This window comes from Salmo salar, chromosome ssa07 (assembly GCF_905237065.1).
Source record: "Salmo salar chromosome ssa07, Ssal_v3.1, whole genome shotgun sequence".
Lineage (NCBI taxonomy): Eukaryota > Metazoa > Chordata > Actinopteri > Salmoniformes > Salmonidae > Salmo > Salmo salar.
In genome coordinates this window covers 54,366,487-54,391,533 of record NC_059448.1, presented here as the reverse complement: position 1 = coordinate 54,391,533, position 25,047 = coordinate 54,366,487, and the positions used below count along the sequence as shown (strand labels likewise).

Genomic DNA, 25,047 nt, shown 5'->3' with positions numbered 1-25,047 from the left:
AAAACGGGTCCGGATAGGTGATTGTAGCCCAGGAGTGGCTGATGGAACTCTTCAGCTGGCTAGCTCCGGAATAATTGATGTTAGCTCCGGGACCGACGTTAGCCAATAGTCACTCGGGTAGCAGCTAGCTGGCTGTAAGATCCAGGTGTAAATGTCCAGAGCCTGCGGTAGAAATCCAGGGATATGGAGAGAAAATAGGTCCGGTATGCTCTAGTCTGAGTCACGCTGTACAAAACTGGCGATAGCTTTTCGAGCTAAGGGATAGCTGATGACCGCCAACCGTGGCTAGCTGAACTCCAACGTTAGCCAGTGAGCTGGCCAGCCTCTGGCTAACCTCTGCCTAGCTTCTATTGAGGATTTCAGTTTTGAGGTAAATAATACTTTTTTTTTTTAATTGGTGAGGCGGGTTGCAGGAGAGTGTTTTGAGGTTGAGGTTTTCGAAAAAAAAAGTATAAAAAGATATGCGAAGAAAATATGTAAATATATATATACACGGGACACGACAAGAGGAGGCCAACGGACGTCTGACTGCTATGCCATCTTGGGGAAAAAATGAGATTTAGATTTAAAGAAGCAGATGTGACTGCTATTTAAGCGTATAACCATAATTGCTGATAATTCTCAATAATGATCAATAATTGTGACAATTCCATTGGGATAACTATATGCATAATGCATCGGAGATTGATACTACAACGGAGAATGTATGGAGAAAGACTAACGGACAGAAACAGCATAGAAGGGAAGCTGGTTTACTGAACTCAGTGAAAAGCTAGACATGGTATAAAATCCCATTGAGAAACTAGTGGAGGGAGGAGATACAGATCTGGGAAGATTCTGGAATATTCTCTCTGCAGGACTGACAGGTGCCTGAGGGTGATGGTTAGGGAAGGGGGTCTACACAAACAACCCAAATCTGTCCTATTGGGGTGGCCACACACAGTCACACAGTCACACACAGTCACACACAGCCACACACAGTCACACAGTCACACACAGCCACACACACCCACACACACAGCCACACAGACACACACAGCAACACAGTCACACAGTCACACACAGTCACACACAGCTACACACAGCCACACACAGTCACACAAAGTCACACACAGCCAATCACACACACAGCAACAAAATAACACACAAACACACACAACCACACACAGACACACACAGTCACACACAGCCACAGTCACACACAGTCACACACAGCCACACACACACAGCAACACAGTCACACACAGCCACACACAGTGACACACAGTCACACACAGCAACACACAGTCACACACAGCCACACACAGTGACACGCAGTCACACACAGCAACACAGTCACACACAGTCACACACAGTCACACACAGCCCCACACAGTGACACACAGCAACACAGTCACACACAGTCACACACAGCTACACACAGCAACACACAGTCACACACAGCAACACAGTCACACAGTCACACACAGCTACACACAGCCACACACAGTCACACAAAGTCACACACAGCCACACACACACAGCAACACAATCACACACAATCACAAACAATCACACACAGCCACACACAGTCACACACAGCCACACACACACACACAGTCACACACAGTCACACACAGCCACACACACACACAGTGACACACAGTCACACACAGCAACACAGTCACACACAGCAACACAGTCACACACAGCCACACACACACAGCAACACACAGTGACACACAGTCACACACAGCAACACACAGCAACACACAGTCACACACAGTCACACACAGCCCCACACAGTGACACACAGTCACACACAGCAACACAGTCACACACAGTCACACACAGTCACACACAGTGACACACAGTCACACACAGCAACACAGTCACACACAGCAACACACAGTCACACACAGCAACACACAGTCACACACAGTCACACACAGCCCCACACAGTGACACACAGTCACACACAGTCACACACAGCAACACAGTCACACACAGTCACACACAGTCACACACAGCAACACAGTCACACACAGTCACACACAGCTACACACAGCCACACACAGTCACACAAAGTCACACACAGCCACACACACACACAGCAACACAATCACACACAATCACACACAGCCACACACAGCCACACACACACACAGTCACACACAGTCACACACAGCCACACACAGTCATACACAGTCATACACAGCAACACAGTCACACACAGTCACACACACACAGCAACACAGTCACACACAGTGACACACAGTCACACACGGCAACACACAGTCACACACAGTCACACACAGTCACACACAGCCCCACACAGCCCCACACAGTGACACACAGTCACACACAGCAACACAGTCACACACAGTCACACACAGCCCCACACTCTGCACCAGCATGCCTCTAAGCCAGTCAGCACTAATGATGGAGCCTAGCGCTGCAGGATGCCCCCCCCGAGCTATCAATCGCAGACCTAAATAAGCTCATACCCCAGGGGTCCCTCTCCTTACCTCAAATCCCCTCCTACAGCTCCTCTGTACACACACACTATCCTCAACCCTTCACTGAGCCCTGACCGAAGAGAGGAGGGGAACATCCGGACTGCGTACTCTGGGATGTTGCCTCACCACCACATCCATATGCCAGTCACTGTCACACATTCATACCATCTCTCTTCTCTCTAACACGCATTCATACCATCTCTCTTCTCTCTAACACACATGCATACCATCTCTCTTCTCTCTAACACACATTCATACCATCTCTCTTCTCTCTAACACACATGCATACCATCTCTCTTCTCTCCAACACACATTCATACCATCTCTCTTCTCTCTAACACACATTCATACCATCTCTCTTCTCTCTAACACACATTCATACCATCTCTCTTCTATTCTCATCTCTCTAACACACATTCATACCATCTCTCTTCTCTCCAACACACATTCATACCATCTCTCTTCTCTCTAACACACATTCATACCATCTCTCTTCTCTCCAACACACATTCATACCATCTCTCTAACACACATTCATACCATCTCTCTTCTCTCTAACACACATTCATACCGTCTCTCTTCTCTCTAACCCACATTCACACTCTAAAGAGTCTGCTAACAGGCTGGCCACTTGAGGATTTGCCCTGAAGACTTGACCCTCTGACCATTCATGCTATTACATAACATATAGCACGTCTTCCTCTTTGGCACGGTGTCACCACAGCTAAAAATGCTTGGGAGAAGAGGGAGATGAGCAGAACTTAACCTCTCAATGCTCCTTTTAGAGAGAGGACCTCTCCGTTGTCCTTTTAGAGAGAGGACCTCTCAGTTGTCCTTTTAGAGAGAGGACCTCTCCGTTGTCCTTTTAGAGAGAGGACCTCTCAGTTCTCCTTTTAGAGAGAGGACCTCTCAGTGCTCCTTTTAGAGAGAGGACCTCTCCGTTGTCCTTTTAGAGAGAGGACCTCTCAGTTCTCCTTTTAGAGAGAGGACCTCTCAGTGCTCCTTTTAGAGAGAGGACCTCTCAATGCTCCTTTTAGAGAGAGGACCTCTCAATTCTCCTTTTAGAGAGAGGACCTCTCAATGCTCCTTTTAGAGAGAGGACCTCTCAGTTCTCCTTTTAGAGAGAGGACCTCTCAGTTCTCCTTTTAGAGAGAGGACTTCTCAGTGCTCCTTTTAGAGAGAGGACCTCTCAGTGCTCCTTTTAGAGAGAGGACCTCTCAGTTCTCCTTTTAGAGAGAGGACCTCTCAATGCTCCTTTTAGAGAGAGGACCTCTCAGTTCTCCTTTTAGAGAGAGGACCTCTCAATGCTCCTTTTAGAGAGAGGACCTCTCAGTGCTCCTTTTAGAGAGAGGACCTCTCAATTCTCCTTTTAGAGAGAGGACCTCTCAATGCTCCTTTTAGAGAGAGGACCTCTCCGTTGTCCTTTTAGAGAGAGGACCTCTCCGTTGTCCTTTTAGAGAGAGGACTTCTCAGTCCTCCTTTTAGAGAGAGGACTTCTCAGTCCTCCTTTTAGAGAGAGGACCTCTCAGTCCTCCTTTTAGAGAGAGGACCTCTCAGTCCTCCTTTTAGAGAGAGGACCTCTCCGTTGTCCTTATAGAGAGAGGACCTCTCCGTTGTCCTTTTAGAGAGAGGACTTCTCAGTCCTCCTTTTAGAGAGAGGACCTCTCAGTTCTCCTTTTAGAGAGAGGACCTCTCAGTTCTCCTTTTAGAGAGAGGACCTCAGTTCTCCTTTTAGAGAGAGGACCTCTCAGTTCTCCTTTTAGAGAGAGGACCTCTCAGTCCTCCTTTTAGAGAGAGGACCTCTCAGTCCTCCTTTTAGAGAGAGGACCTCTCAGTCCTCCTTTTAGAGAGAGGACCTCTCCGTTGTCCTTTTAGAGAGAGGACCCCTCCGTTGTCCTTTTAGAGAGAGGACTTCTCAGTCCTCCTTTTAGAGAGAGGACCTCTCAGTTCTCCTTTTAGAGAGAGGACCTCTCAGTTCTCCTTTTAGAGAGAGGACCTCTCAATTCTCCTTTTAGAGGGAGGACCTCAGTTCTCCTTTTAGAGAGAGGACCTCTCAGTTCTCCTTTTAGAGAGAGGACCTCTCAGTTCTCCTTTTAGAGAGAGGACCTCTCAGTTCTCCTTTTAGAGAGAGGACCTCTCAGTGCTCCTTTTAGAGAGAGGACCTCTCAGTTCTCCTTTTAGAGAGAGGACCTCTCAGTGCTCCTTTTAGAGAGAGGACCTCTCAGTTCTCCTTTTAGAGAGAGGACCTCTTAATGCTCCTTTTAGAGAGAGGACCTCTCCGTTGTCCTTTTAGAGAGAGGACTTCTCAGTTCTCCTTTTAGAGAGAGGACCTCTCAGTCCTCCTTTTAGAGAGAGGACCTCTCAGTCCTCCTTTTAGAGAGAGGACCTCTCAGTTCTCCTTTTAGAGAGAGGACCTCTCAGTTCTCCTTTTAGAGAGAGGACCTCTCAGTTCTCCTTTTAGAGAGAGGACCTCTCAGTGCTCCTTTTAGAGAGAGGACCTCTCAGTTCTCCTTTTAGAGAGAGGACCTCTCAGTTCTCCTTTTAGAGAGAGGACCTCTCAGTTCTCCTTTTAGAGAGAGGACCTCTCAGTTCTCCTTTTAGAGAGAGGACCTCTCAGTCCTCCTTTTAGAGAGAGGACCTCTCAGTCCTCCTTTTAGAGAGAGGACCTCTCAATTCTCCTTTTAGAGAGAGGACCTCTCAGTTCTCCTTTTAGAGAGAGGACCTCTCAGTTCTCCTTTTAGAGAGAGGACCTCTCAGTTCTCCTTTTAGAGAGAGGACCTCTCAGTGCTCCTTTTAGAGAGAGGACCTCTCAGTTCTCCTTTTAGAGAGAGGACCTCTCAGTGCTCCTTTTAGAGAGAGGACCTCTCAGTCCTCCTTTTAGAGAGAGGTCACACACACAGAAAGGAGGGGGTTGGTCTTCCCGCCGTAAATCTTTGACACGCACGTAGTGTCGTTGGTGACATATTTGGGCGGTAATGGCCGAGGGGGACAAAGAAGTGTCTTTGAGGAGAATGGAGAGCGAGGACAGTGATGATTAAATGACTCTGGGCATCATAAATCCAGGGTGGAATCTTCCCCTTGAAGCACACAGTATCACACACACAGTATCACACACACACAGTATCACACACACAGTATCAAACACACAGTATCACACACACACAGTATCACACACACACAATATCACACACACAGTATCTCTCACACACACAGTATCACACACACAGACACAATCACACACAATATCCCACACACACAATATCACACACACTATTAAACACACAGTATCACACACACACAGTATCTGTAACGGCTGTCGTCGGGAATAGAGGACCAAAACGCAGCAGGAATGTGGATGCTCATCTTGTTATTTATTTAAAATAAAGAGAACACCAAAATAACAAAAAAACGAAGAACGCACAAACAGCAAAACAGTCTTGTCATGCTCACACAGGCAAAACAAGAAACAATCTCCCACAAACACTTAACCAAACACATACCCATATATAGGACTCTCAATCAGAGGCAACTAGAAAACACCTGCCTCCAATTGAGAGTCCAACCCCAATAAACTAGACATAGAAATACAAAAGACTAGAGACCACATAGAAATACAAACCTAGAACATAACCCCAAAAACCCGGAACTAACTAAACCAACACCCTACTAAATAAATCACCACCCCGAACCACATAAACAAAATACCCTCTGCCACGTCCTGACCAAACTACAATAACAAATAACCCTTATACTGGTCAGGTCGTGACAGTATCACACACACACAGTATCACACACACACAGTATCCACACACACACGGTATCACACACACAGTATCACACACACACAGTATTAAACACACAGTATCACACACACACAGTATTAAACACACAGTATCACACACACACACAGTATCACACACACACAGTATCACACACACAATATCACACACACATAGTATCACAAACACACAGTATCATACACACAATATCACACACACACAGTATCACACACAATATCACACACACACACACAGTATTAAACACACAATATCACACACACACACACACATTATTAAATACACAGTATCACACACACACAGTATCACACACACAATATCACACCCACAATATCACACACACACACACACACACAGTGTCACACACACAGTATCACACACACAAAGAGTTAATGCTGCCACTGTTAATCGTCTGTGTTTATAACCCTTATTGGGTTAACCTGAATGTCGTCCGTTATGCTTACCGATCACTCTTCATCCTCTCCTCTCCCTCTCTCATCAGAGCCTGTGGCTTAAACATAGAAGACAGTTTTGCTACCACTCCACCAGGCCCCAGTGGTAGGGGGAAAGCCTGGGATGCAACAGTAATCTCCCCCCTTCTCCTCCCTGCTTCCCCTCTCCACAGTTTGGCTGTGTTACTTAGATTTTCTGCCTGCTTTACCTGATCGCATTGCTTTTCCCAGAGAGAGAGAGAGATAGAGAGACACACAAACATTCACATACACCACACACACACACACACCACTCACCCTGCAGCTATCTGGCAGTGGGTTGGATGGTATACGATAGAAGGTAGAAGGTCTGGGATAGCCCAATCACTGCTTTCCAGGAGAATCGCGATGACAGTGCAGAACGGGGGAGGAGGAGAAATAAGCCTCGGAACACAACACAACGCTTAGTGCTTTCCCATCCCATCCCTGTACTGAGAGGATGATGTCCTTTACCCCGACTCTGATAGTGGGGAAATACAGCGCTTGCAGCTGTACTACAACAGGCTAACCTTAAACCTGGCCAAGCTTGTTGAGGGTTCTAGTTGAGGTAGACTGCCTGGAGCTCTGTGTCCAATGAAAGCACAGAGGAAAACTCAGATTCCCAGGCTCAGGAGGGAATTTGAGGACAGTTGTGTTACAGTACAGGTCAGTAGGATTAGGCAGTAGGAAGACTATCATTGTTAGGTGGTCTACCAACACAAATATACCTTATAGTTTCATAGTGATTCTCCCATGTTCTGAAATTGAATACATTAAATGTGAAAAGCAACTTGACAGTTGATTTTACACTCCCCTACATGTGTCATGGAATCACATGCACCACAGGAGGCTGGTGGCACCTTAATTGGGGAGGACGGGCTTGTGGTAATGGCTTGAGCAGAATGGTTTCCATGTGTTTGATGCATTTCCATTCACTCTGTTCCAGTCATTATTATGAGCCGTCCTCCCTTCAGCAGCCTCCACTGACATGGACATAGTACAGAGACCATTCAATTCATTGAATTACTATACCGTCAGTTGTCAGGCAATTTGGAGCATAGTGACACTGACATCAAACATGTCTACAAGAGCTACTTGGCACATTACTGCCTTCCTATACACAAAGTTATCTTAAAACACACAAAGTTACCTTAGAACACACAAAGTTACCTTAAAACACAGAAAGTTACCTTAAAACACACAAAGTTACCTTAAAACACACAAAGTTACCTTAAAACACACAAAGTTACCTTAAAACACACAAAGTTACCTTAAAACACACAAAGTTACCTTAAAACACACAAAGTTACCTTAAAACACACAGTTATCTTAAAACACACAAAGTTACCTTAAAACACACAAAGTTACCTTAAAACACACAAAGTTATCTTAAAACACACAAAGTTACCTTAAAACACACAAAGTTACCTTAAAACACACAAAGTTACCTTAAAACACACAGTTATCTTAAAACACACAAAGTTACCTTAAAACACACAAAGTTACCTTAAAACACACAGTTATCTTAAAACACACAAAGTTATCTTAAAACACACAAAGTTACCTTAAAACACACAAAGTTATCTTAAAACACACACACACAAAGTTATCTTAAAACACACAAAGTTACCTTAAAACACACAAAGTTACCTTAAAACACACAAAGTTACCTTAAAAAACACAAGGTGCTGGTACAGAGTCAAGCCTTTCTATCCCAGTCACTCAAACACCGGACGTCAACGCCTATCTCAATGTCACCTCATATGGGCTCGTTGGCACCCCCTAGCATACTTCTGCAGGTGACTGGGAACTACGCTGAGGAGGGGGAACGGTCACGTTGCCATGGGAACACATTTAGCTGTGTGGGTGGCTGTGGGGTTGGGGAGTTCTATGGCTGAGACATCTAATAGCCTACACCACAGCTTGCGGTAAAATGAATGCATGGAGATATGTGGCAAGAATTCACTGTGTATTGAAACCCATTTAGGAAGGCGGACAAACGTCTGTACAGAAGTCAATATCTAGAACTCCTCTTTCCTTTCCTTACAGAATACACAAAGCTTTCTATGATTCATCAACTTTCCCAAAGTATCAGAGAGAGAGAGAGAGAGAGAGAGAGACAGACAGACAGACAGACAGAGAGAGAGACAGACAGACAGACAGACAGACAGACAGACAGACAGACAGACAGACAGACAGACAGACAGACAGACAGACAGACAGAGTGCACACTCCAATCCACATTCTCCCATCATCATCCCACTGGGCACAAACTGGTTGAATCAACATTGTTTCCAAGTCGTTTTAATGAAATTACGTCGGACCAACGTGGAATAGATGTTGAGCTGACGTCTGTACCCAGTGGGATATCACCTCTTCCTGGTGAATAGTAATTACAAAGGCAACTAAATCAATAGGGCGGACTAATGAAACAATGTGGATTAATGAGAAGCTGGAGAGAACGCTGGTTCTATTGAACTTCTACTGAGCCTAGTATGGTTCCAGCCTCTAGTGTGGTTTCAGCCTCTAGTGTGGTTCCAGCCTCTAGTGTGGTTTCAGACTCTAGTGTGGTTTCAGCCTCTAGTGTGGTTTCACGCACTAGTGTGGTTTCAGCCTCTAGTGTGGTTTCAGCCTCTAGTGTGGTTTCAGCCTCTAGTGTGGTTTCAGTCTCTAGTGTGGTTCCAGTCTCTAGTGTGGTTTCAGCCTCTAGTGTGGTTTCAGACTCTAGTGTGGTTTCAGCCTCTAGTGTGGTTTCAGTCTCTAGTGTGGTTTCAGTCTCTAGTGTGGTTTCAGCCTCTAGTGTGGTTCCAGCCTCTAGTGTGGTTTCAGCCTCTAGTGTGGTTCCAGCCTCTAGTGTGGTTTCAGCCTCTAGTGTGGTTTCAGCCTCTAGTGTGGTTCCAGCCTCTAGTGTGGTTCCAGCCTCTAGTGTGGTTTCAGACTCTAGTGTGGTTTCAGCCTCTAGTGTGGTTTCAGCCTCTAGTGTGGTTCCAGCCTCTACTGTGGTTCCAGCCTCTACTGTGGTTCCATTCTTGTGTCTATAGGGTAGGGCCATGAGGTTTTCCTAACCGTGAGACCTGACCAGGAAAACCTACTGCTCCTAGTCGTATGTGCCTAGTCTCCAATCCCTCACCAAAGGATATTCACTATGGGCACAGCTGCACTATAACCTACCTTTAAACCAGCAATAAATCCCAACAACAACAAGACTAGTTGACAAAAAACTGAACTCAGACCAAGAATGCCAGGCAGGAGAGTGAAGAAGAACCACAGAGAAGAGATAACCAGTAAGTCTAGCTGTAACAGGAACATAACCATCTACAGTAAGTCTAGCTGTAACAGGAACATAACCATCTACAGTAAGTCTAGCTGTAACAGGAACATAACCATCTACAGTAAGTCTAGCTGTAACAGGAACATAACCATCTACAGTAAGTCTAGCTGTAACAGGAACATAACCATCTACAGTAAGGCTAGCTGTAACAGGAACATAACCATCTACAGTAAGTCTAGCTGTAACAGGAACATAACCATCTACAGTAAGTCTAGCTGTAACAGGAACATAACCATCTACAGTAAGGCTAGCTGTAACAGGAACATAACCATCTACAGTAAGTCTAGCTGTAACAGGAACATAACCATCTACAGTAAGGCTAGCTGTAACAGGAACATAACCATCTACAGTAAGTCTAGCTGTAACAGGAACATAACCATCTACAGTAAGTCTAGCTGTAACAGGAACATAACCGTCTACAGTAAGTCTAGCTGTAACAGGAACATAACCATCTACAGTAAGGCTAGCTGTAACAGGAACATAACCATCTACAGTAAGTCTAACTGTAACAGGAACATAACCGTCTACAGTAAGGCTAGCTGTAACAGGAACATAACCGTCTACAGTAAGTCTAGCTGTAACAGGAACATAACCGTCTACAGTAAGGCTAGCTGTAACAGGAACATAACCATCTACAGTAAGTCTAACTGTAACAGGAACGTAACCATCTACAGTAAGTCTAGCTGTAACAGGAACATCAATCCCACTGCTAGAACATATGTTGCCCAAACAGTATAGGGCCTCGTGGGGGGGGGGGTGTTAAGTCGCACCCCGTTCTGTTGCAGCTCTGCTCATGGTGTGTCTGAATTACCGGGGTAACACTGCATACAGATACCCTGCTGACACTCCCGGCAACTCTCAACAGACAGGAGGGAGGTGGGATGAGGGCCTGTGAAAGATGGCATCATTACCCTTTCTCTCTCTGTGTCTCTCTCTGTGTCTCTCTCTGTGTCTCTCTTTGTGTCTCTCTTTGTGTCTCTCTCTCTCTCTCTCTATAGATGTATTTTCTCCTACTACTCGTCTGCCGTGGCCCTAGGGGTAGTGGGGTTGAAGGAGTGTGTTTTACTGTCTTCAGCTCTTCTGAGGAGACGGAAGGAGAGCCCCTTTAGGTGAATGCATGAAATGATGAGAAAATTGCAGAAGGTTATGTGTTTTAGAGGCTTTGCTTGATGTGGGGCTTGAAAAGGGAGTTAGTATTGAGGATTAAATTGGCTATGGCAGCATGGCTGATTCCAATGGAAGTTCAGAGGGGAGTTTTATTGTATAGATCGAGAGCTTTGAGGCTAGGCTTGATATGATACCCTCGATGTGTTGTAGATTGGTATCTAATGGTGTGTGTGTGTGTGTGTGTGTGTGTGTGTGTGTGTGTGTGTGTGTGTGTGTGTGTGTGTGTGTGTGTGTGTGTGTGTGTGTGTGTGTGTGTGTGTGTGTGTGTGTGTGTGTGTGTGTGTGTGTGCGTGTGTTTGCTCTCGTCAGGCTGATAAACACAGAATTAGGCCTAATCCTCTTGTGGAATTCAAACAGCGCATTTTGGCTGTCTGCAAGTCTCATCATTTCACGAATCTAAAACAAAAGTAATGTATTGCTTTCATTTCATGCTCTGCGTGGTGCAGACTAATATAGCATCATCTGAAAACGGTTTATTTAGAGTAAGTCAGCCAGGCCTCATATGAACAGAGAACCAGAGGACAACACCTCATTATGTCACACATTGACCCATGAATGTCTCAGAAACACAACACTATTAAGTCCTCATACAGACTACACTGATATGGATATCCATGGGCCTTTCCAGACACATTTCTTTCACATACAGAACACTTGTGAGTCCCACTGGTTAGAGAGAGAGCGAGAGAGGAACAAAAATTCTCATTAAGTGCAACGCAATGACCAATATTGATTTCTCCCCACAGTATTGACTGCTGCTAACGTCCATGGTTTCTTACTGAAGGTGAAGAGTCCCTGGTGTCAGCACTCTTCCCTGCATCAATGCACACTTTTCTATAGTACATACGAAGGGTTCATTAGTTTCAAACTCCCTATTCTGGCCCCATGACCCTGAAACCGATCTCTCAGACAAGACATCATCTATACAACCTAAACTAGTATGTTGATATACACTATACATTCAATAAACAGTGTAAAACATCAAAACTCATAGCAGTCAGTTCCATAACGGTCTGGTCTAAGATATGAGGGAGAGAAAGTTCTACTGGTAACAGCTGGTGATGCAGAAAGGAAATCCTATTGGCCGTCTCGACGCGTCAGGTTGCAAGGGGGGCGGGAGGGGTCTATTGTCCAATAGCCTGTGTCTGGCAGCTTTCTCTCAGCCCATTTGGGGTAGTGATTCCACACACACACACGCACGCACGCACGCGCACACACACACACACGCACACGCACGCACACACACACACGCACACGCACACACACACACACAGCAGCAAACAGAGTCTTCCATACAGATCAGCTCCACAGACCCATCATTCAGCCTGACACCGCAGAGGCTCTGCTAGTCAGCATTCATACCGGCAAGCGGCTCACGAGCGGAAGTTTGGACACACACACACACTATCATGCCGAATTATGCGTGTGTGTGTGTCCAAACTTCCGGCTGGGCCACGAGCCAGGGGAGCTCATTATATTTCTGATTGGATAAACTATCAAAAACAAGGCTGTACTAGAGGGAGTATATCAGTTCAGGGGTGTCACAATATTGACAAGGCCATGATCTCCAGGTCCAAATTCCAGCCACAACAGCAGCCAACAAACAGAAGTGAAATATTTACAGACGAGCTGGGGCAGCACACACACATACACACACACACAGGATGGAATACCCACACACTCCTCCTAACCTGCAGCTAGTGCTCCAGTTACCCTGCTATCCATGGCCAGACTGGTCCAGTGGTTCAGCGGCCTGCAGGTAGCCACCTACCCTCTGCCAGCTGTTCCAGTTACCCTGCCATCCATGGCCAGACTGGTCCAGTGGTTCAGCGGCCTGCAGGTAGCCACCTACCCTCTGCCAGCTGTTCCAGTTACCCTGCCATCCATGGCCAGACTGGTCCAGTGGTTCAGCGGCCTGCAGGTAGCCACCTACCCTCTGCCAGCTGTTCCAGTTACCCTGCCATCCATGGCCAGACTGGTCCAGTGGTTCAGCGGCCTGCACGTAGCCACCTACCCTCTGCCAGCTGTTCCAGTTACCCTGCCATCCATGGCCAGACTGGTCCAGTGGTTCAGCGGCCTGCAGGTAGCCACCTACCCTCTGCCAGCTGTTCCAGTTACCCTGCTATCCATGGCCAGACTGGTCCAGTGGTTCAGCGGCCTGCAGGTAGCCACCTACCCTCTGCCAGCTGTTCCAGTTACCCTGCCATCCATGGCCAGACTGGTCCAGTGGTTCAGCGGCCTGCAGGTAGCCACCTACCCTCTGCCAGCTGTTCCAGTTACCCTGCTATCCATGGCCAGACTGGTCCAGTGGTTCAGCGGCCTGCAGGTTGCCACCTACCCTCTGCCAGCTGTTCCAGTTACCCTGCCATCCATGGCCAGACACAAAGGCAACCACTTATTCCCTCGAAGGTACATAGTGGAGCTGAGCCACAGATGAACAACAACTAGAACAACAATACATTTGTGTGTCTTTAGTTGTATTTTTTATATACTGTATGTAAGTCTGTAATGTCTACATGCTAATGTTCTTAAATGTATGTAAATTGTAAACTATTTTTGTTTGTAATGTATTTTTCATTATGTATCGGCAGTGGTGTAAAGTACTTAAGTAAAAATACTTTCAAGTACTACTTAAGTAGTTTTTTGGGTATCTGTACCTTACTTTACTATTTATACTACTTTTACTTCACTACATTCCTTAAGAAAATGATGTACTTTTTACTCCATACATTTTCCTTGACACCCAAAAGTACTCATTACATTTTGAATGCTTAGCAGGACAGGAAATAGTCCAATTCACTCACTAAACAGAGAACATCCCTGGTCATCCCTACTGCTCTGATCTGACAGACGCACTAAACAGAGAACATCCCAGGTCATCCCTACTGCCTCTAATCTGACAGACTCACTAAACAGAGAACATCCCTGGTCATCCCTACGGCCTCTGATCTGGCAGACTCACTAAACAGAGAACATCCCTGGTCATCCCTACTGCCTCTAATCTGACAGACTCACTAAACAGAGAACATCCCTGGTCATCCCTACTGCTCTGATCTGACAGACGCACTAAACAGAGAACATCCCTGGTCATCCCTACTGCCTCTAATCTGACAGACTCACTAAACAGAGAACATCCCTGGTCATCCCTACTGCCTCTAATCTGACAGACTCACTAAACAGAGAACATCCCTGGTCATCCCTACTGCCTCTAATCTGACAGACTCACTAAACAGAGAACATCCCTGGTCATCCCTACTGCCTCTAATCTGACAGACTCACTAAACAGAGAACATCCCTGGTCATCCCTACTGCCTCTAATCTGACAGACTCACTAAACAGAGAACATCCCTGGTCATCCCTAGTGCCTCTAATCTGACAGACTCACTAAACAGAGAACATCCCTGGTCATCCCTACTACCTCTAATCTGACAGACTCACTAAACAGAGAACATCCCTGGTCATCCCTACTGCCTCTAATCTGACAGACTCACTAAACAGAGAACATACCTGGTCATCCCTACTGCCTCTAATCTGACAGACTCACTAAACAGAGAACATCCCTGGTCATCCCTACTGCCTCTAATCTGACAGACTCATTAAACAGAGAACATCCCTGGTCATCCCTACTGCTCTGATCTGACAGACGCACTAAACAGAGAACATCCCTGGTCATCCCTACTGCCTCTAATCTGACAGACTCACTAAACAGAGAACATCCCTGGTCATCCCTACTGCCTCTAATCTGACAGACTCACTAAACAGAGAACATCCCTGGTCATCCCTACTGCCTCTAATCTGACAGACTCACTAAACAGAGAACATCCCTGGTCATCCCTACTACCTCTAATCTGACAGACTCACTAAACAGAGAACATCCCTGGTCATCCCTACTGCCTCTAATCTGACAGACTCACTAAACAGAGAACATCCCTGGTCATCCCCACTCCCTCTAATCTGACAGACTCACTAAACAGAGAACATCCCTGGTCATCCCTACTGCCTCTAATCTGACAGACTCACTAAACAGAGAACATCCCTGGTCATCCCTACTGCCTCTAATCTGACAGACTCACTAAACAGAGAACATCCCTGGTCATCCCTACTGCCTCTAATCTGACAGACTCACTAAACAGAGAACATCCCTGGTCATCCCTACTGCCTCTAATCTGACAGACTCACTAAACAGAGAACATCCCTGGTAATCCCTACTGCCTCTAATCTGACAGACTCACTAAACAGAGAACATCCCTGGTCATCCCTACTGCCTCTAATCTGACAGACTCATTAAACAGAGAACATCCCTGGTCATCCCTACTGCTCTGATCTGACAGACGCACTAAACAGAGAACATCCCTGGTCATCCCTACTGCCTCTAATCTGACAGACTCACTAAACAGAGAACATCCCTGGTCATCCCTACTGCCTCTAATCTGACAGACTCACTAAACAGAGAACATCCCTGGTCATCCCTACTGCCTCTAATCTGACAGACTCACTAAACAGAGAACATCCCTGGTCATCCCTACTGCCTCTAATCTGACAGACTCACTTAACAGAGAACATCCCTGGTCATCCCTACTGCCTCTAATCTGACAGACTCACTAAACAGAGAACATCCCTGGTCATCCCTACTGCCTCTAATCTGACAGACTCACTAAACAGAGAACATCCCTGGTCATCCCTACTGCCTCTAATCTGACAGACTCACTAAACAGAGAACATCCCTGGTCATCCCCACTCCCTCTAATCTGACAGACTCACTAAACAGAGAACATCCCTGGTCATCCATACTGCCTCTGATCTGACAGACTCACTAAACTGAGAACATCCCTGGTCATCCCTACTGCCTCTAATCTGACAGACTCACTAAACAGAGAACATCCCTGGTCATCCCTATTGCCTCTGATCTGGTGGACTCACTAAACAGACAACATCCCTAAACAGAGAACATCCCTGGTCATCCCGGGATGACCAGGGATGTTCTCTGTTTAGTGAGTCCACCAGATCAGAGGCAGTAGGGATGACCAGGGATGTTCTCTGTTTAGTGAGTCCACCAGATCAGAGGCAGTAGGGATTACCAGGGGTGTTCTCTGTTTAGTGAGTCCTCCAGATCAGAGGCAGTAGGGATGACCAGGGATGTTCTCTGTTTAGTGAGTCCACCAGATCAGAGGCAGTATGGATGACCAGGGATGTTCTCTGTTTAGTGAGTCCACCAGATCAGAGGCAGTATGGATGACCAGGGATGTTCTCTGTTTAGTGAGTCCTCCAGATCAGAGGCAGTATGGATGACCAGGGATGTTCTCTGTTTAGTGAGTCCTCCAGATCAGAGGCAGTATGGATGACCAGGGATGTTCTCTGTTTAGTGAGTCCACCAGATCAGAGGCAGTCCTGATCTGGAGGACTCACTAAACACATGTTGGCGCGTGCCCCTGGCTATCCGTTAAAAAATTGTTTTTTAAATGTGCCGTCTGGTTTGCTTAATATAAGGAATTTTAAATTATTCATACTATTACTTTTACTTTTGATACTTAAGTATATTTTAGCAACTACATTTACTGTTGATACTGAAGTATATGTAAAACCAAATACTTTTAGACTTTTACTCAAGTAGTATTTTACTGGATGACTTTCACTTTAACTTGAGTCATTTTCTATTAAGGTAGCTTTACTTTTACTCAAGTTACTTTTACTGCAGCCTTCAGTCTCCCTGGTCCTGTTCTGACCCCTTACTGCAGCCTTCAGTCTCCCTGGCCCTGCTCTGACCCCTTACTGCAGCCTTCAGTCTCCCTGGCCCTGGTCTGACCTCTTACTGGAGCTCTCAGTCTCCCTGGCCCTGCTCTGACCCCTTACTGCAGTTCTCAGTCTCCCTGGTCCTGCTCTGACCCCTTACTGCAGCTCTCAGTCTCCCTGGTCCTGCTCTGACCCCTTACTGCAGCTCTCAGTCTCCCTGGCCCTGCTCTGACCCCTTACTGCAGCCTTCAGTCTCCCTGGCCCTGCTCTGACCCCTTACTGCAGCTCTCAGTCTCCCTGGCCCTGCGCTGACCCCTTACTGCAGTTCTCAGTCTCCCTGGCCCTGCTCTGATCCCTTACTGCAGCCTTCAGTCTCCCTGGCCCTGTTCTGACCCCTTACTGCAGCCTTCACTCTCCCTGGCCCTGTTCTGACCACTTACTGCAGCGTTCAGTCTCCCTGGCCTGTTCTGACCCCTTACTGCAGCCTTCAGTCTCCCTGGTCCTGTTCTGACCCCTTACTGCAGCCTTCAGTCTCCCTGGTCCTGCTCTGACCCCTTACTGCATTTCTCAGTCTCCCTGGTCCTGTTCTGACCCCTTACTGCAGCTCTCAGTCTCCCTGGTCCTGCTCTGACCCCTTACTGCAGCCTTCAGTCTCCCTGGTCCTGTTCTGACCCCTTACTGTAGCCTTCAGTCTCCCTGGTCCTGCTCTGACTCCTTACTGCAGCTCTCAGTCTCCCTGGTCCTGCTCTGACCCCTTACTGTAGCCTTCAGTCTCCCTGGCCCTGTTCTGACCCCTTACTGTAGCCTTCAGTCTCCCTGGCCCTGCTCTGACCCCTTACTGCAGCCTTCACTCTCCCTGGCCCTGTTCTGACCCCTTACTGCAGCCTTCAGTCTCCCTGGTCCTGCTCTGACCCCTCACTGCAGTTCTCTGTCTCCCTGGCCCTCCTCTGACCCCTCACTGCAGTTCTCAGTCTCCCTGGCCCTGTTCTGACCCCTTACTGCAGCCTTCAGTCTCCCTCGCCCTGCTCTGACTCCTTACTGCAGCCTTCAGTCTCCCTGGCCCTGTTCTGACCCCTTACTGCAGCCTTCAGTCTCCCTGGCCCTGCTCTGACTCCTTACTGCAGCCTTCAGGCTCCCTGGCCCTGTTCTGACCTCTTACTGTAGCCTTCAGTCTCCCTGGCCCTGTTCTGACCCCTTACTGTAGCCTTCAGTCTCCCTGGCCCTGCTCTGACCCCTTACTGTAGCCTTCAGTCTCCCTGGCACTGTTCTGACCCCTTACTGTAGCCTTCAGTCACCCTGGCCCTGTTCTGACCCCTCACTGTAGCCTTCAGTCTCCCTGGCCCTGTTCTGACCCCTTACTGCAGCCTTCAGTCTCTCTGGCCCTGCTCTGACCCCTTACTGTAGCCTTCAGTCACCCTGGCCCTGTTCTGACCCCTTACTGCAGCCTTCAGTCTCCCTGGCCCTGTTCTGAACCCTTACTGTAGCCTTCAGTCTCCCTGGCCCTGTTCTGACCCCTTACTGTAGCCTTCAGTCTCCCTGGCCCTGTTCTGACCTCTTACTGTAGCCTTCAGTCTCTCTGGCCCTGCTCTGACCCCTTACTGTAGCCTTCAGTCACCCTGGCCCTGTTCTGACCTCTTACTGTAGCCTTCAGTCTCCCTGGCCCTGTTCTGAACCCTTACTGTAGCCTTCAGTCTCTCTGGCCCTGCTCTGACCCCTTACTGTAGCCTTCAGTCACCCTGGCCCTGTTCTGACCTCTTACTGTAGCCTTCAGTCTCCCTGGCCCTGTTCTGACCCCTTACTGTAGCCTTCAGTCTCCCTGGCCCTGTTCTGACCCCTTACTGTAGCCTTCAGTCTCCCTGGCCCTGCTCTGACCCCTTACTGTAGCCTTCAGTCACCCTGGCCCTGCTCTGACCCCTTACTGCAGTTCTCAGTCTCCCTGGCCCTGCTCTGACCCCTTACTGTAGCCTTCAGTCTCCCTGGCCCTGCTCTGACCCCTTACTGCAGTTCTCAGTCTCCCTGGCCCTGCTCTGACACCTTACTGCAGTTCTCAGTCCCCCTGGCCCTGCTCTGACCCCTTACTGCAGCCTTCAGTCTCCCTGGCCCTGCTCTGACCCCTTACTGCAGCCTTCAGTCTCCCTGGCACTGCTCTGACCCCTTACTGCAGCCTTCAGTCACCCTGGCCCTGTTCTGACCCCTTACTGCAGCCTTCAGTCACCCTGGCCCTGCTCTGACCCCTTACTGTAGCCTTCACTCTCCCTGGCCCTGTTCTGACCACTTACTGCAGTTCTCTGTCTCCCTGGCCCTGTTCTGACCACTTACTGCAGCCTTCAGTCTCCCTGGCCCTGTTCTGACCCCGTACTGCAGCCTTCAGTCTCCCTGGTCCTGTTCTGACCCCTCACTGCAGTTCTCAGTCTCCCGTGGCCCTGTTCTGACCCCTTACTGCAGCCTTCAGTCTCCCTGGCCCTCCTCTGACCCCTTACTGCAGCCTTCAGTCTCCCTGGCACTGTTCTGACCCCTTACTGTAGCCTTCAGTCACCCTGGCCCTGTTCTGACCCCTCACTGTAGCCTTCAGTCTCCCTGGCCCTGTTCTGACCCCTTACTGCAGCCTTCAGTCTCTCTGGCCCTGCTCTGACCCCTTACTGTAGCCTTCAGTCACCCTGGCCCTGTTCTGACCCCTTACTGCAGCCTTCAGTCTCCCTGGCCCTGTTCTGAACCCTTACTGTAGCCTTCAGTCTCCCTGGCCCTGTTCTGACCCCTTACTGTAGCCTTCAGTCTCCCTGGCCCTGTTCTGACCACTTACTGCAGTTCTCAGTCTCCCTGGCCCTGTTCTGACCCCTTACTGCAGCCTTCAGTCTCCCTGGCACTGTTCTAACCACTTAATGCAACCTCAGTCACCCTGGCCCTGTTCTGATCCCTTACTGCAGCCTTCAGTCTCCCTAACCCTGTTCTGACCACTTACTGCAGTTCTCAGTCTCCCTGGCCCTGTTCTGACCACTTACTGCAGTTCTCAGTCTCCCTGGCCCTGTTCTGACCACTTACTGCAGTTCTAAGTCTCCCTGGCCCTGTTCTGGTCACTTACTGCAGTTCTCAGTCTCCCTGGCCCTGCTCTGTGAAGAGCTCCCTCCCAGCATGATCATCCATTGGATGGAGCCTCACACTGTTCACTAATACAGCCCCGAAATACAGATCCAATCCTTATACTATTTCAGAGGGATCTGAAGAGAACATATAGGCTAAAGTCAATGGATGGACAATGTATAGGAAATAATGTAGGAATGCATATATAGTGGATAGGAAATAGTGTAATAATATATACCTACTATAGTGTAATAATGTATACATACTATAGTGTATAGACTATAGTGTAATAATGTATACATACTATAGTGTGTAGACTATAGTGTAATAATGTATACATACTAAAGTTTATAGACTATAGTGTAATAATGTATACATACTATAGTGTATAGGCTATAGTGTAATAATGTATACATACTATAGTGTATAGGCTATAGTGTAATAATGTATCCATATTATAGTGTAATAATGTATACATATTATAGTGTGTAGACTATAGTGTAATAATGTATACATACTATAGTGTAATAATGTATACATATTATAGTGTGTAGACTATAGTGTAATAATGTATACATAATATAGTGTGTAGACTATAGTGTAATAATGTATACATACTATAGTGTAATAATGTATACATATTATAGTGTGTAGACTATAGTGTAATAATGTATACATATTATAGTGTGTAGACTATAGTGTAATAATGTATACATACTAGAGTGTAATAATGTATACATATTATAGTGTGTAGACTATAGTGTAATAATGTATACATAATATAGTGTGTAGACTATAGTGTAATAATGTATACATACTATAGTGTAATAATGTATACATATTATAGTGTGTAGACTATAGTGTAATAATGTATACATAATATAGTGTATAGGCTATAGTGTAATAATGTATACATATTATAGTGTGTAGACTATAGTGTAATAATGTATACATACTATAGTGTAATAATGTATACATATTATAGTGTGTAGACTATAGTGTAATAATGTATACATAATATAGTGTGTAGACTATAGTGTAATAATGTATACATATTATAGTGTGTAGACTATAGTGTAATAATATATACATACTATAGTGTGCATACTATAGTGTACTAATGTATACATACTATAGTGTATAAGCTATAGTGTATTAATGTATACATACCATAGTGTATAAGCTATAGTGTAATAATGTATACATACTATAGTCTATAAGCTATAGTGTAATAATGTATACATACTAGTGTATAAGCTATAGTGTAATAATGTATACATACTATAGTGTATAGACTTTAGTATAATAATGTATACATACTATAGTGTATAGACTTTAGTGTGGTATGACTGAGTTGAACAGAGCTACTGCTATAGTCAGTTACGCATTCTGTATAGGCCAATATAGCAGCTGCTGCTGGCAATGGAGAGAGAGAGAGAGAGAGAGAGAGAGAGAGAGAGAGAGAGAGTTTCTGTAAAGCTGCACTATGAGTCAAGGACCTACATCCCACTATACAGTAGGAGAGAGCTATGCTTTCTAAGGTCTAAATGGATAGTGGTGCGGCAGTGACTGGATATTAAATAGACACTCTTCCAGGTAGCCTACTACACTGCACGTCCCAGTGGCTGTCTGGCTGCTGTGTAGACTGGTCTATAACCACAGACTAATAAAGAAAGCTTTCAGCTTCTCTGTGATGCTGGTGCTCCCATAACACCAGACTACTGAGCTGCTGAACGCAGGATCACCTCTCCCACTACTGACTATAAAGCCTACTGAACGCAGGATCACCTCTCCCACTACTGACTATAAAGCCTACTGAACGCAGGATCACCTCTCCCACTACTGACTATAAAGCCTACTGAACGCAGGATCACCTCTCCCACTACTGACTATAAAGCCTACTGAACGCAGGATCACCTCTCCCACTACTGACTATAAAGCCTACTGAACACAGGATCACCTCTCCCACTACTGACTATAAAGCCTACTGAACGCAGGGATCACCTCTCCCACTACTGACTATAAAACCTACTGAACACAGGATCACCTCTCCCACTACTGACTATAAAGCCTACTGAACGCAGGATCACCTCTCCCACTACTGACTATAAAACCTACTGAACGCAGGATCACCTCTCCCACTACTGACTATAAAGCCTACTGAACGCAGGATCACCTCTCCCACTACTGACTATAAAGCCTACTGAACGCAGGATCACCTCTCCCACTACTGACTATAAAGCCTACTGAACACAGGATCACCTCTCCCACTACTGACTATAAAGCCTACTGAACGCAGGATCACCTCTCCCACTACTGACTATAAAGCCTACTGAACACAGGATCACCTCTCCCACTACTGACTATAAAGCCTACTGAACACAGGATCACCTCTCCCACTACTGACTATAAAGCCTACTGAACGCAGGATCACCTCTCCCACTACTGACTATAAAGCCTGCTGAACGCAGGATCACCTCTCCCACTACTGACTATAAAGCCTGCTGAACGCAGGATCACCTCTCCCACTACTGTCAATAAAACCTACTGAACGCAGGATCACCTCTCCCACTACTGACTATAAAACCTACAGGCACAAGCTCTATATGAGCCATAAGGGTTACAGCATTTTAGACAGATTTTTTTACACAGATTATACAGCGTTACCCTCAAGCAGCCCAGTGTTTGGAGCTAAATATTGAAGATATTCTATATGTATAACAAATGTATTATGTCCTTGAACAATTGATATAGCCTACAGTAATGAATTGCTATACATGTATTCCAGTTGTGTGGCATGTTGTTCTGTGAAGAAGAGGATTGGATCAAAGACGTTGTCATGACAATTTAACAGTGAGGCTAAATGACTTTTTGACTTAACGCTACCGTTGCTCACTATCCGTGCTCACGGACACAGGCGTGCCCTAATAGCGTTTATGTAATAGCCTATATCGTTTAAGGCTGCACATGGACATTTATATACAAATATATATATATATACAAATATATATATACAAATATATATATATATATATATATATATATATATATATATATATATATATATATATATATATATATATATATATATATAATTATATAGTTATTTTATTTGTATTTTTACTATATACTGGAAAATCAAAGAGTGAATGGGAAAACCAAAATTACTTGACCAGACAAGCTACGGATCTCCCTTCCCAAGCCCAAAACCATATCGGTCATGTTCCTAGACCTAGGGCACTTGAGTGGAGACGTGCGACGCACAGCAATGCAGCCCGCAACTTATCATCGGCGATGCTTTCCAGCTACGGAGACGGGAGATGTGCCGTTTGAGGTTACAATAAATGTTTCATAATGCAACGTGCGCTTTCCACGAGTGCGCTTTCCACAGCACGCATGAAAACAGAGACACCGTGCACAAGCTACGCTGTGACTCTCTGAGAGGTATCATATGGAACATCTAGTCCTACACAGTGGGATGTGAATTATTGGATGTCATTGCGCTAGGCTATTTCAACGAGACGAGAGAGTGGTGGGAAAATATCCACCTCGTGGTGTGCAATAGGATGTCACATAGCATACTGCAGAGCCGACTGTTGTACGAAGGTGGACAAATGTCTCTTAACACACTGCGAAATTCTGCCACCCCATAGGCTACATTCCCTAATATCACTTGGTCAATATCACTTTACCTATAGAGTTCAGCGCGGACAGACGCGCGGACGCATTTGGGCAAGTAAATGCTCAAAATGAATGAAGCAGTACACATGCTCTAAAGCGTTAAACGGCAGGAAAATGCACCACAACTGCACATAGAATAGCATCAACAATAAATGATGCAATCCTATTCTATATCAGAGTGGCGATGGTGGGAAAATTGTAAGAGGTAATTTTTTTAAACTGAAATCCCAAACCCGCAAGAGAAGGATGGTGCAGTGTTTTCCGCGCGGCATGGCTATACGGCAGAGAACAGGTATACACGCCTTTACCTGGTGCAGAGGCATCCGCGCCCCAATTCTTCAAAAAATAAAACGATAAAGACCAAAAATAATAGTCCCGTTAAATGACCACCCTGTGACAAGCCCGTCCTTACCTGTAATCGCTGCGGATATCAGTTCACAGCCGCAGTCGCATTGACACTGCGGTAACAGGCACGTTCCGATGAATCCCAACTCCTTTACTTCCAAATTACAACGAGATGCGTAAAAAGAAAGACCTTTTGGTGCCCTAATCCACAGGGCTGTGATGCTTCTTTATGAATTGGTCCGTTCTAAATCCTCGGCAGCGACGTGTTAGTCAAAAGCATGAGAATCCAGCGCGAAGGGAAATAGCAGCAGGATCCCAATAACACTTCTGATCAGCGAGTCCCTCTGCAGCCACTATGCCGCTCCGAGTGGACTCAGACCCGGCGGGATCACAACACCTCCCATCCCAAACGCGGACGCACTTATGCCTTGGAAATCGCTGCACTGTAGGATTCCGCAAGAGGCTGTGTCGCGCTGTAGATCAATGCGATGCTCCCATCTGAAAGGCGTTGTGTGATGCTGCGACGAGAGGGGATAAGAGAGAGAGGGTGCTTTTCGAGTTTGCAGGTTCGCAGCTGACAACTGAGTAACTGGGTAGGGATTTGAGTGTATGGCGCTATGCCGGGGCGCAAGGAGCGACTGTCTTGTTTTACCAAGCCTTCTGACTCGCCCGCAGTGACATCTCGGATCGAGGGCTGTGATTGGGCTAATTGTAAAATTTCACTGCCAGCAATCACAGAAGCGCAGCTCACATGATGAATGAGAGGCATATGCTGAAGCCCGCAGCCAGCGAATGTATTTTCTATGTTTATGTAATGCATTCATTCCAGCGTGAAAGGGATTTGGCTATGCCAAAGGGAATACACATGAATACAATACTGAGGGTGAAATGATCATCGGATTTAAATATCTAATCAGAGCATCATTTGAAGATGGAGATTAGGGAAATTA

General features: G+C 46.3%; 1 protein-coding gene across 3 annotated transcripts in view; it reads right to left on the bottom strand.

The window, feature by feature from the left end:
• Nucleotides 1–24,833, bottom strand: part of LOC106609762 (plexin-A4) — a 493,355-nt gene extending 468,522 nt beyond the window's left edge. The window contains exon 1 of one of the 3 annotated variants that reach the window (XM_045722278.1): nt 24,165–24,833. The gene's annotated coding sequence lies outside the window, so the exon portion shown is untranslated. The remainder of the gene's footprint in view (nt 1–24,164) is intronic. The other 2 variants (XM_045722276.1, XM_045722277.1) reach the window with 2 other exon arrangements.
• Between the last annotated feature and the right edge of the window lie 214 nt (nt 24,834–25,047).